The following is a 14,093-nucleotide window of genomic DNA, read 5'->3' as shown; positions in this document are numbered from 1 at the left end:
TCTCTCCCTGCCCCAACCCATTCCCTCTTCTTTTTTTTTTGTTTTGGCTTAATGCAGCTACCACACGCAAGTGGGGCATAAAAACAAAATGTTTTGCGGGGTCTCTAACTCTAACGCTAACGCTAACTCTAACTCCAACACTCTAATTCCAACTCTAACTAAACCTGCCCCGCCCATCATCATCATCAGCTGCTGCTGCTTTGCTCTGGCCTGTTTAGGAAGTTGTTTGCCTTCGCCATCAGGCCATGGCCCTAACTCTGGCCGGAAATGAAGATGATGCAGCACAAAAACTATGAAATAAATAAACTACATGCCACACTAAGGTGCAAGAGTAGCGGGAGGGGGCATGTATATTTATATAAAGAAGTGTATGCATAAATGCCTTCAACTTCACTCTACAAAAATCCAAAAACCAAATTGCCAAATGCTTAAAAATTTTTTTAAAAATAAATCTAGCAAGGCACTAGGAAAACGTTTCGAATAGGAAAAATTGTGAAAATGCCAAGCTAAATGGGTAGAAGAACTTAAGAGGAAATCTAATGGGTGCTTTTCTTTTTCAATAGAGAAAAATATTCCAATCTTTAATCCTTTAATCTAAATACTTTTCATATTTTGTTACATTTTTCCATCTATTATAATTTTCCTTTTTTAAGCTTTTCTCAACTCCTAACAGTAGCAAATTTTCTCAGTTGGCCACTAAAAAACAAAAGGAAAAGCAACAAAAAAAGAGAAGACCAAAAGTTAATGTCATTTTCCAGGGAGAAAGAAAAGCCCTGGAGTTTCCTTTTATGCATTTTGCTTGCAATTGTTTTTGGTTTTTGTTTGTTTGTTTGTTTGTTTTTTCCTTTTTTTTTAATACATATATATTTAAATTTTAATTATCTCTTTGCTTGTGCTTTTCCCCTTGCTCCATACATAATTAATTTCATAAAAATAATTTATTTAATTGAAGTTTTGTATGACTTTCAACAATAGCAAAAGTTCTGTTTGTCTTTTTGTCTGTTTTTATTTTTAATTCGTTTTTTGTTTGGTTTTTCTTTCATTTTTTTTTTTGTATTTTTTTTTTTATTGTATTAAAACAGAAAAGAGAGTGAGCTGGGAAATGAGTGGTGAAAAAAACAAAAGGAAATGAAAAACTTTCATTGGACATTTGGCAGCTTTTTAGCTAATGAAGGCAAAATGAAAACATTTTCTGTTCCTAAAAAACAAAAAGAAAACTTAGTTTTTAAGCAATTAAATATTCAAGTTAAGTAGAAAATAAAGTTGTTAAATATTTTCCAAAGTTTGTCATTCGAAAAATTAAAAAAAAAAAATCAACTAATTTTTAAGGCAAATTAATGAGGTGCGGCACTTGATGCTCCCCCAAAGACACCTCCATATTTATCCACATGCTTAGAGCCTGCTGGCAGCTTGCAACACACCCCCCACCCCACCACCTTTCTGGTCCCCACTTTCCACTTTAGACTTCACCCAGACACCTTTCACCTTCCAAACATTTCACAAGACCAGATGACAAGGCATTCGAAATGGATGTAAACTTGGTGGATACCCTAAGGAGGGAGTTGAGAAGTATTTACAAAGAAAATACTAAAAAAAAAAACCAAATCCCAACTTAATACCAAAATAATTATAATTTAAGGCGTTTTAAGTTTTACCTAAAATTTTTAGTATTTTTAATGATTTTATGAAGAAGAAAGTTTTTAACTTACTAAATCAATAAATAAAAAGATACTCAAATAAAAATTTTATAATTAATTTGGTATATTTATCTTAAATACTAATCAGTTTTGGTATTTTAATGATCTTCGAATGAGTATACTTCTAAATACCTATAATTTTTGGTATTTTAATGATCTTAAAATGAGTAAACTTGATTTAAGGTGATCAATAAAATATTTAATAACCCAAAATATTATAAATAATTTGGTATTTCCATATTAAATACCAACAAGTTTTAGTATTTTCTTTATTTTATGTTAAAATCACATTTTCCTCCAACCCAATACAACCCTCTGCTACCCTCTGATTAGCGTTTATAATTAATTAGCACCTGCCTGCCTCGTTTCGCTTGCTGCCACTAGAAAAAAAAAAAAGAAGAAAAATTGGTAGTGGAAAGGCGGGCGGCGGATGAGTGAATGGCAGGCCAAATGTGAAGAGGAAAAGCGATGTAAAGACGGTGGCAGAAAGACAGGCAGCCAAACTGAGAGTGTGTTTGCCACAAGACGTTGGGTGACCGTGTGTAGGCGTTCTCTATCTTAATGATCCCAAACAGCCACCACTCCTCTCCCCCCTCACTCTTCTACTACAAAACAAATATAAAAAAAACAACAACAACAATCATTCCCATCCCCATTTTCGTGGGCAAAAGTGTCATCCAAAATTAATTGCTAAACAAATGTCTAATCTTTGCCATTTAAAAAGCGCATAAATCAAGCGCAAATCAAACACTACAAGATACCAGAAAACTCACACACACACACAGCTACAAAAACACCGACAGTGACATTTTCAACTTCAGAGGCAAACACATGACAGTTTTTTATGTTTTCTCCATCTGTTTTTTTTTTTATACGTTTTCTTGTTTTTTTTTTACATATTTTTTTTGTGTCTTTTGGTGAATGGCAGGCGGCAAGTGACTCAATTGGGGGCAAGTGGCAAGTGGAAATTAAAATGAAACAGAGAAACGGACCAAAAATTGGAAGATATATAGAGCGAAAGAGGACAAATTAAAAAATATTTTCAAGGCAAGAAGAAGAAAGGGATGTGTGTGTGTGTGGAAGGGAAATGCCAAAGGAAATGGTTATATTTTTTAATAAGAAAATTCTACGAAAAATTGGAGATTTTTAAAAAGAAAAATTCAAGAAAATATTAAGAAAAGCTTTCAAATATATTTAAAGGATTTTATAGAATTTTTTTTATAATATAAATATTAAATAAATATTAAAGAGAAAAAAGAGCTAAAAAGTCATAAGAAATGAGACTAAAAATTCTTTATTATTGAGTCAAAAAAGTGTTCCTAGTCTAAATTCTTTTCAGAGACTTTCTAAAAATTACTTAAAATTTAAATATTTTTAGCTAAATATATATCCACAAATCATAAATATATATATCTTTATATAATATATACATTTTAGACCTTAAAAGTTCAAAATGAAATCTGTGAGCTGCCTTCGAGTAGCAGTGACCGGCCGACCAAGCTAGTTGCCATTAGACAGAAAGCTGGGAAAAGTCCTGGAAACTCATTTCCTATGCTCCTTCAGCTGCAGCTCCTTCTTCCCGCTTGTCCCTTAGCCACTACTGGCTTTTCCTTTTCCCCTAAGGCTAGCTCCTGTAGCTTCTCATTCAGTCCCTTCTCCTCTACCCTATGACCCCTATGACTCCCTATCCCCTCTTTTTTTCCTGGCATAGACTGGACTATCATCCATTTATGATTTAGTCCCTTCCTTGGTTCCTCTCTCTCTCTCCCTCTCTATATATCTCTGTCTCGCTTAGGTTGGTTGCATTTTTATTGCCAACTTTGTTGTTGCACAGTCAACACCTACTGGCGTTAACAGGGGAGTTGTTTTGGATTTTTGTAAGGGGGTTTTATCAAGTTAAGATTTTAGCCTAAAGTTTTATTAATTTTTATTATTAAGAAAGATTTTTTTATAGGAAAAACAATGATTTTTTATACTTTTACTGAAAATAATTATAGAAAAAAATCAAAAAAAAAAAACTTTAAAAAAAAAAACTTAAAAACAAATGTTTATAAATTAAAAATTAAATAAACTGAATATTTAACATATTTTTTTTAAGATTTTTTCCAAACTCAAACATTTTTCCATTTCAAACTTTCAAATTAAAATTCCCATTTTAATCCCCTTTGACCTCCACCTCTGCTTCTAAAAATTCCCCATCCATTTTCCAATTTTCCTCCCAGTGGAAGTTGCATTTCCCTTTTATACAATTTTGTATTTTTTTTTTTCATTCCCTTTAATTTTTGTTTTCTTCTTTTTTCTTTTTTAGCCTTTCACTTCGCACTCTTTTTGAGTGCAAAATGTAAATTTTGATGTCACTGGGAAATTCTGTGGCACTACCGCTGCTGCTGCTCCTCCTCCTCCTGTTTCTTCTTCTTCTTCTCTCTGCTCTATAGGCCATTGACGACACTGTCCAGCTTGGTTAAGTTCGTTGGTCCTTGCACTCCTTCCCCTCACCTCCTCACCTTGCACTTTCTCTTCTACAATTTCATGCTTGACTCGAGTGTGAACTTCCGCTTTTCCCCTACTCCTACCACTACTCTTCTTCCTTTTTTTTTTCAGCTTTCATCAGTTGACTTGTTCGACGCTTGCAGTTTTCCCCCAAAAATTTTTCTTTATTTTTTTTTTTTGTTGTTTTTTCTTGCTTTGAGTTTATTGCAAAAATATTTATTTGGACAATTTTTCATTGGATTGTTGAAGAAGTTTGTAGCCGCCTTCTACTGCCTTCTACTTCCACCTTTCTCCTCCTTTTTTAGCTTGTTTATTTGACTAACCAACCACGCCCCCCATTTTGCCAGCAGAGCCCTAAACCCTGCCCTGCCTTCACTCTCCCTTTCTTTTTTCGCGCTGTGTAAATTTGCGTGCAGCTGGCGAACAATTTTAACACTTCTTGTGCAAATTTCATGCAGTTTTCTTTGCTTTTTAAAGGTATTTCGATGTACAGTGCGTTGCGTAAATGTAAAGTTGAGTTGTAGGTTATTGTAATCGATTGGTTTTCTTCGATAAATATATCGATTTTTTAATTAGTTTGTAATATAGAAATTATAGATTTCTTTTTCTAAACTTTTTTCAATATTATTTTTGTAAGTTATCAATATATCGATAAGTTATTGTATTTACTTATCGATAAAAACGATAAAACTTTGCAAGTTTTCCCTTTTTAACTTAAAAAATGATTCAAATATATTTTGTTAAACTTAAAAAATCTAAAAAAAATTTCACATTTCTCAATGACCACTGCCCGTGCCTTGGCAAGGTTCTAGGGTGATGCCCCTTTTTCGGGTGGCAACTCAAGTGGGGGCTGGCTGGGCCGACCGACGACGGTGTTGGCCACAATTAAACTTTACGACTGCAATTTTCAGGGAAATTCTTTTTTCCGCCGCTGCCGTCTCTCCCTCTCTCTCTAGTTCTCTCTTCTAGCATGCAACTTCTTTCTTCGTTTTGTTTGGGAAAAGTTTTGTAAAATTTAAAACGTTTGTTAGGGGATATATACAGATATATACAGATATATTCAGATATATATATATATTATATATATTCAAACCAAGAACTTGCGGGAGAATTTTGCAACAGACCCCCCACCCCCCACTGCCGGGGTTTTCTCTTTCTTTCCTTTTTTTTTGTATTTTTTTCGGTTGTAAAAATGAACCTCTGGCGGCGACGTAGTCAACACAAAAACCCAGCAGGTTGGTGGAAGAGTTCTGAGTTCTGGAGCTCTCTGGGTTTCCCAGTTCTGAAGATCCAAAGACAAAGGGATGAGCTGCTGCGAGACAAACGGATGGAAAAGTCTCTAAGTGAGTTCCCTTCGCGATGCGGGGGGAATGGACTTTTGACGCTCTAATGGAATGCGGAAGAGTGAATGGCCATGGAATAAAGCGATGGAATGGGAAGGTTTTTTACGGTGAGATGATGATGATGATGATGCTGGGAAAAACATGGGAGGGAGGACCCATCAAAAAATGGCACTATTTAAGCAGCCAGCTTAAATCAGTGCAGATATTAATTAACAACAAAAAAAATGTAAAAGCCAAACGAAATGGCTATTAAAAAAATGGTAAAGAGGTAAACATATCCTAAGGCCTTTTCTGTATTTCACATATTTACACATTTAGGCGCTTTCCATTTGTGAAAAAACTGGCAAATATTTTAATTTTAAATATTAAAACGATACGCGAGAAGTATTTTTTGGTCAATCTGTTTGTGACTTTCTGGCAAAAAATATTAATATTTAACAGAGGGGCTTCTCTTTTTTTAAATCCTTTTTGGTTTTTCTCTTTTTTAATGTTAAAAACTCTCCACAAACCTAATTCCATTTAAAAACCTTTATCTTTAAAGAACCTTCAGTTTTAAGAACCTTCAGCTTTAAGAACCTTCAGGAAACCCTCCTTTTGCCTCATTTCCTCGCTTTCACATCCGCAGTTTGTCGCGCAGAAAGAAAGAGAAAAAGTCTAAGAATTGGCATCTAATCCAAATTGATTGAATCATTTGCAACATCCGTTTCCAGTGCTCCTTTTTTGTGCTTGCCACCAGGCCGCCGCCTCTCCTGCTTCTTTTTTAACCTCTGGCCTAGCAACTCCTTCTTCGCTTATGCTTGCCTTGCAGCAACCCTTTTTACCGGGGCAACTTCTTTCTGCTTTTTGCCTTGGCTTTTCGACACTAGTTCTGTGTGTGTCGCCCCAAGCTTAATTAGACCGCAAAGTTAAAGCGAACTTTTCGAGGGATAACCCAAAAAAAGAGATATAGAAGGGGTTAAGGTTACACAGAGGGAGAAAAGTGTATAAAGAAAAATATATTTTTTAATAAGATTTAACTTTAAATTTTCATTTTCAATGTTAAAGAAACAGAATTTGGGTCTTTCAAGACATGAAATTTAAATTTTAACAAATTTCTGTTCATTAAATATAACTTTCTCTCAGTGTATAAAGATAGTAGCTCCTCCGTTTCATTGATATTTGATTACAGCTTCCTCCATATGGCCCGTGGTGAGACAATGAGACTTTTGTCAGCGAGACCGTTAAAGGTTCTGCCTGCGATTTGTTCGCTTTCCGCTTTCCTTTCTTTCTTTCCTTCTTTCTTTCTATTCTCTTTATTCTCCTTTTTTTGGCGGCTGCTTGACATTTGATGTTCGTTTGTAGCCCTGCGGGAAGATGGGCGGAGGAGAGGCTGTTGCAGCCTCAAATTTCAATGAGCATTGAGCCACTTAAGCGGTAAGCAAAGGTCGTGAGAGGAGGAGGGGTGCTCCGTGGGTTACTGTCATTCGATATTTGCCTAAAAGTAGCTCAGGTAGTCTGTCTCATGGCGAGTCCTGAGTTCCAGAGAGAAACCCAGAAACTAATGTGAGGCAGGCAGAAGATAAACGCACAGATAAATATGTTTTATGAGTGTGTACAGAGAGAGAAATAAGGGGGGAGGTTCTTTGGCAGGGAAATTAAAAAACTTTTAAAAGAAAATATTGAAAATTAAGGAAGTTTAAGAAGAGATTTTAGAAAGTATTTCAGATTTAAAGGCCTCTTTTCTGCTTAAGATCATAAAATCAAATGAAAATTAGTTTTAAATTAAGATTTGTAGATTTTTTTTTTATGGAGTTTTTAACATATTTCAAGCCTTAAGATATTTAAACCAAACTACAGGGCGGCCCATGTAGCGTTTGCTTTTTGAACTATCGATAGTTTTGGTTTTGATATTTCGAATTTCATTGAGTCAGATATTTAGAAGGTTTTAAAAAAAATTGCAAAATTTTGATATTTTTATAGAGATTTATAGAGATTTTAAAACGCAAATCTTCCGTGGGCCGCCCGGTATAAGTTAATTTCTGCTTTAAAAAATAATTTTTCTACATTAAATTTTCCTAACAAAGAAACCTTTTCAGCCCCAAAAATATCCATAATTTCCCCTCAGTTCTTTCCAAACTTTTCTTTAAGTGCAAAAATCAGTTAATGAAGCCTTAAGAATAAGGTCTTAAGCTAAAGCTAAGGCCAGGAAAACCGGAAAATGTTAAAGCCAAAAAGACATTGGCTGATTGCCTGAGACTAAGAGTGCTGAAGATTCAGAATGAAACAGGCAAGTTAGAGAAGAGAGTTTTTCATACTTTGTCTCTGAAGCCTCGCCTAGAAACGGAAATTGCGCTAAGTGCCCCGACACGCAAAATAAACATTGCCCACATTTGCCACTTTTATGCTCTCCCCCTTTCTCACTTTAATAATCCTCTCCTAATACCCATTTTCTCCTAGTATATAGTATATATATATAAAATATTTCGAAAAAAAAAAAAATGAAAAACCCTTTTTTTGCGGGTGCAACACACTCTCAAGTAGTCGAAGTGAGTCAGTGCAGTTGGCACAGAGGGTTTCCCACTGGGCTCCCCCATTTACTTCTCTTTTTTTTTTTGTATTTTTATTTACTGGTGGGTAGGGTTGCCCAGTGTCGGGCAATAACCCCTTTTTCGAGGGGGCGAAAAGAAAAAAAAACAACAGCAAAATTGTTGCCCCATCAAAATGACGGAAGGGTGCAAAAATTATTGTCCAAAGGAAGCTGCTTTTTTTTTAAATATCCCCGAAGTTAAAGAGCCTCTTAAAGGGAAGTTAAGATAGTATACCAAACATTCTATAACTTTTTTTTCAAGTTTTTTTCAACTTAAAACTATTTTCGAAACATTTTTCAAATACATTTTAAGCTAAAATTTACTTTAAACCATTAAAACCCCTTCAATTAACCAAAATCCTAAATATTTTGAACCGGTTAAGAATCGGTTATGAATCGGTTACGTATCGGTTATGAACCGCTTATGCCCAATTTCATAGACGCATCTTGCAGCCTCAACTTTTGCAGTTTTTCACCCCCCCACAGCGGGCCAAAAGTAACGTCGAACCGCCACGCAGCAGCAGCAATCGGGTAAACTGGCATAAAGCCCTTTCCCGAAAAAAGAAATCGGGCCAACAACCGCACAGTTTGGTTTCCCTATTTCCCAACAACTGCTGCTGCTGCTGCTGCTGCTGCTTCCTCCCTCATCTTTTTGTCGCCGTCACAGTAGCGGCAACAGCAACAGCAGCAACAGCAGCGGTACTACTGCTACTACTACTAGTAGTTCTCCCCCATTTTGGTAGTTTCTGAAACTCCCCTTAATATTTTGTATATTTTTTTTTACACTTTTTTCGCTCCCTGCCAAAAAGGGGAGCTCGAGTCCAAAGTCCCGGCTCGGCTTTGATTGAGAGTACCCACCAGTCACAAAAGGCACTCCCGGCAGAGAAAAACAAAAAAGAAATCAAGTAAAATAGGAAAAAAGGGGGAAGTCCCTGGGATAGCGGGAACTCTGTGGTGACTCTCTCGCAGTGTGACTGTGGCTCAAGTCATTAGGCTCGCCTCACCACATCCATCGCCCCCTCTCAGTCAATGCCTGCCTTTAGCTTTTGTTTGACAATTTCTGCGAGGGTCCCTCGAAAAAGAAAAGGGAGTCGCCTCGCCTCTTTACCCACCCTCCCCCCCTCCGCAACAAAACTCTGAAATGAAATACAGTCATTGTGTCTTAGCCAGGCCAAAAAAAAAAACTGCCATACCAAAATGTCGCGAAGGGTGTAAGAGGGTGAAATCAGCGAAAGGCTTGACACGGTGGCAGGGACATTCTTCTAGGCTTTAAGTTGTAAAGCAAAGATGTCTCCTCTTGGTGGGGAACTATATATCTAACTATATATGTAGCTATATATATAGCTAAAGATATGAATGTCCTATTTATGATCCTACCTACTTTTACTGGTTTTAACTTTAAACTGATAAGGATTAAAACGGAGTTAACTTGGATTTCTAAGCTTAGAACTCTCTGAGATTGGAAATAGTTTTGGGTTTTGTTCACCAATCAAAGATTAACTTTTTGGTAGTCTTTGTTTTTACTCTATAGGAAGTCCATAAGTAGGAGCACAGAATAGATGGAGATTTCGGTCTTTTTTTTTTTGGGGCAGAGAAAGAAATTTGAAGGTTATTTTAAAGAAAATTTAAGGTAATTTAAGAAAGTTTGGAAAGTTTGGAAAGTTTTTAAGATAAAATTACCATCATAACTTAAATTGCCTTAAATTTTTTAGAAAATTCTAAACAAAATTGTATTACTTTTTAACAATTTTTTAGACATTTTAACTGATATTAACTTTGATAGTTCGAATTTGTTGCGCTTTTAGCAAACTTTAGTTTAGTTTTTACCCTTTTTGCACTTTTTTTGTGATGATTTTTGATTTCTTTCATGAAAAGTCCAAACATACCTGCAAAGAAAAGAAGAGAAAATGTTTAAATTAATAAAAAATTGCAGCTGAATATATAATTGCTAATAAATAGGGTGGGCCCACGGAAGATTTGCGTTTTAAAATCGCTATAAAAATATGAATATTTAGCAATTTTCTTTGAGAGTAAACTTAACCATTTCGTAAACCGCATACCTTCTACTAAATATTTGACTTATTGACATTCGAAATGTCAAAGTTAAAATTATCGATAGTTCAAAATCGCAAACGAATGGGCCACCCTCAATAACCTTAAAATTTAACTTAAATTTGGTTCATTAACAACCAAAGTAAGCTTTCTTAAACTATGTTTTGCCAACAAACTAGACCCTTTTTTGTTCTTAATTATGTTTTCATTTCTTATGCATTTTCCTTTAAACCATTTATATTTTTATTACCCCTTATTGTTAACCTTAAATGCCCTTCCTTAACACCCAAAATTATTAGCTTCCCCAAAGTATCTTTTCACTCCCCCAATAAGCATGTTTCCTATTCCTGTTTCTGTTTTTTTTTTTCCAAAGGTCCTGCTTTATATTTCTTTTTTAAATCTACCTTAGCGAGCTTCCCCGCTTTTCCTTTTCCTTTTTTTTGTCCTACAGAAAGAGAGTTTCCAACGCTGAAAGCCAGCCGAAAGTCAAGTCAAGAAGGGAATTACATACAAAATATTTTATAATAAATTCCAAAATGGCAAAAGGAGCAGGCGCAGGCACACACCCACTAACACACACCTACACACACACCCACACACACACATGCAAATGCAGCGTAGAACCGGGAAATATAAAGTATTGCAGAAAAACTAGTTTACAAAGCCCCCCCCTCTGCTCTCTACCTTCCCAACCTTTTGGGTTTTCCATAACACCCAGCGCCCAACCCCCCCTCTCGTCCTACCCCTCTGGATTTTCCCCTTCATGTGTAGTGTAGTAGCAGGAATTATGATGACATACAAGAGAGCAGGAGGGGTGTGCAGCGGCGGGTAATGCCGGGGATTGTTGGATTGCATGGCGCTATGTTTTGCCAACTTGTCTACTTAATCCTTACGTGAGGGAGTGGCTAAATAAAAAAAAAAAAAAAGAAAACATAAAATATATATATAAATATATATATATATATACAACATGGGGAATAGGGCAAAGTATAAAAAAACAACCAAGACTTATATTTTTTCTACATATATTGTTTTCCGGGGCGAGGGTCATTCATTTTAATATGCCAACGCTGGCCACGCATGGGCGGCAGCGGCATGGGTTTTAAGGTAGCTGGGGGGCGTGGCAGGGCAGCAATTGCAATTGCCCCAAAGCAACCCGCCTTCCCGTACACCACATTCAAACGGGGTGGCAACCCTAAGCGGCGTCTCTGATTATTTGCATAAATTAATTACAAAAACGTTTTGCCTTTCAGCAGCGTGTGGGAGGGTGTGTGTGTGTGTGTATGAGTTACACTGTTTAAAATTTGAAAAATTAATTGGGGAACAATGTGAATTAAGGAAATTTTTTTGTAAATATTTTTTAATATAAAACATTTTTAATATAAAAACATTTTTAAACAAAGAATAAAAAGTTATAAAAAATATTTTAAAAAAATATTTAAAAAAAATATTTTTTTAAATTTTGAAATGAATAGAAATTTTATAGATTAAGAAAATATTTTTGCAAATATTTTTTAGTAACAAAATAACATAAAAAAAATTGTATAACAAAGAATTTATGTAAAGCTTTTTCAAAATTAGATTAAATTATCAAAAATATTTTAAAAATATTTTAAAAATATTGTAATAAATCTTGAAATAAATAAGGATATTTCATAGATTAAGAAAATATTTTTGTAATTATTTTTTAGTTAATAAATAACATAAAAAAAAGTTTAAACAACGAATTTATGTATTGCTTTTTCAAAATTAGCTTAAAAAAATATTTAAAATATTTTTAAAATATTTCTAAAAATCTAGAAATGAATAAGGAGATTTTATAGATTAAGAAAATATTTTTGTAACTATTTTTTAGTTACAAAAACAAGTTAAAACAAGTTTAAAAATGTAAATCCCTTTCAAAACTAGCTTTAAAAATTATTTAAAATATTTAAAAAACTTTTTTAATACCTAATAAATTTTATAAAATATTTTATATACAATATTTAAGCTTAAGAACTATTTATTTATAAGTTTTTCCCATTTAAAAGTTAGTAAAGAAGACTCTTTCCCTCAGTGTGAGACGTATCCAATGTGCGTATTCAGCCAGTGGCGGAGGAGGGAGGTTGATAACTTAAAGGGGTGCTGGGGGTAGTGGGGCAAGGATGGGGTGACGCGGCACGCACATGAGGTTCGCCAAGGTAAACTTTTTTAATTATGAAAATTAAGTGCAGCAACGACGGCTGCAGCATAAGAACGAACAGGCAAAGAGATGAAGAAGCGACACCAAATGGGGGATGTAAGCACATGGAAGGCGCTGAAAGGGGTGGGGGTGGGGGCGGTGGCTTAAGGGGGTTACAGACTGCAACTTTATGAGAGTGTCGCTGACAAACAGATGGCTGCATTAATTGGATCTGCAGATTTCTACACTTTATTTTTTTTTTTTTGCAATAATCTAAAAAGGAAAAGCAAAAGGGAGAGATCGATCTACAAGGAAACTTGAGTTTATTTTTAAGAGAAACTAATGAATATATTAATTAATTATTTAATTAAAAATAATATATATTAGAAGTTAAAAAATAGAATGTTAGAAGAGGGAAAAGATTTCCTTTTAACATTTTTATTTGCTTGTATAAACTTGATATATAAAATCAGCCATAAGTCTTAATCATCATAAAACCTGCATTTATTAGCCTCCTTTTCATGTCTTTTAAGGCTTGTTTAAGTCAGGTAACTTATTTTTTAAGCTTATTAACATAAGTACTTAAAAAAACAGGTTTATTTGCTAGCTAATTATGAATGAAATCATCAAAATAAGTTAACAAGGTGTATGAACCCCTTCCCCAAAAAAAAAAATAACCAAAAATATTTGCCAAAATTCCCCCAAAAACAAACCCAAAAATATTTACAAAAAAAACCCAAAGAGCCATAAAAATATGTAAAAATAACTTCTACTTAAGCCATTTTCTTTAAAATCCTCACAAATTCTAATAACTTTTTCCAATATTTATGTTTTATTATGCTAAGCCAAGGCGATAAAATGATTTATGTCTGAAAAAATTGAATTTTTTTTAATATTTTTAACATTTTTATTTATTTTTTTAGCCTTTTCGTGGAATGTCATTTCATCCATTTGGCTGTCCTCCATGAAATACAATCCCTGCCTTGGCTTTTTGCTTTCCTGGAAAACTAATTTCGCCAGAGCCTAGAGAGCCCAGAACCCCGCAAGAAACCGCGACCAAGTCGAGGTCTTAACTTTTGGCGGGGATTTGCGCGCCAGTGGTAATTCATTTGGGCCATTACCTGCGCGGATTTAACTGTTTTTGCGCTTGGTCTTGGTCTTAACCCAACGCCACTCCCATTCAATTTTAACCCAAAAAAAAATAAAGCAACAAAAATCCAAAACAAAAGCTAAACACAAAAAAAAACCACCTGAGAAAAGCACTTAAAATTCCACAATCCTCGACGACGACTTTGCCTCTTTGAAAAAAATAAAAAAAAATCACCGTCAAACGCTTAACGCATGCGCAACAAAAGGCTGCCCCCTTGACCACCTACGCCTCTGCTCTCTCGAAGAATTGGAATCGGATCGCTGGGCAAAAATTGCTTTTTAAAATGCTGTAAACTCATTTTCAACTTGCTGTTGTTTTTCTTTTCTTTCCTTTTTTTTTGGTAAGGCTAATTAACTGTTAAATAAGCATTTCGGGGCAAGTATTTGCCTGTGTGTGTATGTGAGTGTGTGGGTGGGTGTGTTTTTGTGTGTTTGTTAGCCACTCGACATATTCCACAAATGTTGTTAACTTGAAATTTGATTTACTGCCGTCTGTAATCTGGCACTTATTTTCACACTTTTTGGCTTTGGTTTTCAAAAACTCATTTTGTGGATTTTAAAGAAAAAATCTTTTTTTTTTTAATGTTGTATTTAAATTTTAGAACTTAGATGGTATATTATTCTTATGAAATTGG

At 34.7% G+C, this 14,093-nt stretch overlaps 1 protein-coding gene across 4 annotated transcripts in view; it reads right to left on the bottom strand.

Moving 5' to 3' along the window:
* Positions 1 to 14,093, bottom strand: part of LOC108103559 (hornerin) — a 109,918-nt gene that overhangs the window by 77,680 nt on the left and 18,145 nt on the right. Inside the window, exon 3 of one of the 4 annotated variants that reach the window (XR_001772231.2) lies at positions 9,271 to 9,982. The exons of the other annotated variants lie outside the window; for them this stretch is intronic. The gene's annotated coding sequence lies outside the window, so the exon portion shown is untranslated. Of the gene's footprint in view, positions 1 to 9,270; positions 9,983 to 14,093 lie in introns of those variants that run through there. 4 annotated transcript variants of the gene reach the window in all.

This window comes from Drosophila eugracilis, unplaced genomic scaffold (genome assembly GCF_018153835.1).
Source record: "Drosophila eugracilis isolate 14026-0451.02 unplaced genomic scaffold, ASM1815383v1 contig_1317, whole genome shotgun sequence".
Classification (NCBI taxonomy): Eukaryota; Metazoa; Arthropoda; class Insecta; order Diptera; family Drosophilidae; genus Drosophila; species Drosophila eugracilis.
This window is presented reverse-complemented; position numbering and strand designations above follow the sequence as displayed.